The sequence below is a fragment of the Salvia hispanica genome, chromosome 5 (genome assembly GCF_023119035.1).
Source record: "Salvia hispanica cultivar TCC Black 2014 chromosome 5, UniMelb_Shisp_WGS_1.0, whole genome shotgun sequence".
NCBI classification, from domain to species: domain Eukaryota; kingdom Viridiplantae; phylum Streptophyta; class Magnoliopsida; order Lamiales; family Lamiaceae; genus Salvia; species Salvia hispanica.
Window position 1 is genome coordinate 35354817 of NC_062969.1, and position 2005 is coordinate 35356821.

At 34.5% G+C, this 2005-nt stretch overlaps 1 long non-coding RNA gene across 2 annotated transcripts; it reads right to left on the reverse strand.

Moving 5' to 3' along the window:
• Nucleotides 1-793: 793 nt before the first annotated feature.
• Nucleotides 794-1685, reverse strand: LOC125186000. Of its 2 annotated transcripts, XR_007170345.1 has the most exons (3): nucleotides 1422-1685; nucleotides 1099-1156; nucleotides 794-982 (listed from the first exon to the last, which is right to left on the reverse strand). It is a non-coding gene; the product is annotated as an uncharacterized LOC125186000 (long non-coding RNA). The 2 variants fall into 2 exon arrangements; XR_007170344.1 differs by having other exon boundaries at nucleotides 1099-1685.
• Between the last annotated feature and the right edge of the window lie 320 nt (nucleotides 1686-2005).

Below are 2005 nucleotides of genomic sequence, written 5' to 3' on the forward strand. Positions count from 1 at the left end.
AATTCTTAATATATTCAATTACTTATTTTATTAAGTTTCTATGCAATAACCAAGTTTGTATCTAGCACATGTCGTTTGTGCAAATTTATAAATGAAGATTGGTTGTGTTTGCTAAAGTCACTATACCGATTAATTGTTCTTATATGAGAACTCTAATGAATATTTTAGTGTGAAGAATTTTATGTTTTAGTTAGTTTGAACCATATCAAATATCTTATATCCATGATCTTAGTCGAATTAGTTTGAGTAATGCATAATCAATAATGTATGTATTTGCTTAATGCTGCATTATAGTATATATCTTGACATTCCGATATTGTTATTGTTCATTGACGCCTTAAAGATAAAAACTTCTGTTGTACTATAGTTTTGCTCACAAATTTTAAAAGTTGTGATTCAAACATCCGTCAAAATTGAATCTAACTGTAACACCCGCCTTTATTATTACCTTTTTATGTTAAGATTTTGTTTTGATAACGAGAGAGTGATAGACCGTGAATAAAAATACCGTCTTTGTTTTAATTGGTTGCGAAGGGAAGTAGTGAATGCTTGAATTGTTGTCGAATTGTTGGTTAATTTTGTGGTGTAAATAGTCGACGATAATGACGTGTGATTCGTTGATGGGAAATATTGGGCGGTTGTTTATAATTACTTGGAATAACACCAAGGTGCTAAAAATAAAACACCACAATTTAATCAATGCTTTAAATCAAATATTTAGGTCTATCACTTTTATCTATCTTATACCAGCCCATTTATCCTATTTCAATTGGGCTACTTTTATCAATCCATATTTAAAAACCCGCAGTCAAATCAATATCAATCCATATTTAAAAACCCACAGTCAAATCAAATTTCTACTCCTAATTTCAAAATACATGGTTTTTCCCATATCTCCACCCTCCTTAAAAATCTCCAACTAAAAATCCCTTCTTCTCGTATAATTCCCACACCGCAACTTCATGCGGTTATTTTTCTTCTTCTGCATCAAAAGGTAAATTCTCCTCATTCCATTGAATATAAAAAATCTCCATACTTATTGATTCCATAATTCGACATCACAGTGTGAAGGAGAAACTGAGAGCGCGCTGTGATTACCTTCTGTTTGTGCAAAGTTTGTTTCGTTCCAAAGGTATATCCATTTTTTCTGAATCCCCTGCATTCCATACCCACGTACATACACCTTATAGTACACTGTGAATCTGGAACAATTTATCTTAGAAATTTCTGAAACTTGTTGAATGACACTCCCTCCTAAGCCTTCGATCTTTAAGGCTTAGGAGCTGCCTCTTGTTTGTTCTTCAATTTTAAATTCTTAAAGTTCCAATGTTTGCCCAAAATGTTTGAATCGAACATGTTAGAAAAATTTTAATAAAATATTTAGATTGTGGATGTGGAAAGGGAGAGAGATAGTACTTAACTGTGTGAGACGGCTGCTGCCTGGCCGGAGTACGCTGGCTGGACGGCGCTAAGGGCCGATTGACGGTAGTGGCGGTGAGCTTTTACTGACGGTGAGGAGAGACCGAGAGAGGCAGAGAGAGAGCGAGCTATGACTGGGGTAGAAATTGGTGCTTCTGTGAAGAAATTTTTGAGAGATGAGTTGTGAATTTTTTAGAAGAGAGTTGTGAGAAGAGGCCGAGAAAGAGAGACTGATTTGTTTGTTGGAACACTTTTTAATTTTTCCTATTTTCTTTTTGCAAATGTGTTGATTTGGAAATACGCGTCATCTTTACAGGGGTGTAATCAAATACAAACCCATATCTATTATACAAACTACAAACTTTAATCTCATCCACTACTTATGCTAGATCTACGGTTAAATAATGGGCTGAATTTCGATGTCAACAGATAGCCACAATTCTGTCAACAGGGGTATATATGGATTGAGATTGTGTCATCAGTTACAAACGTCCCTAATTTCACTCCCAAACTATCATACCACTAACAATAATATTCTGTAACAACTTACTCCATGAAAAGTCAATGATCGTCCCTAATTTATCTC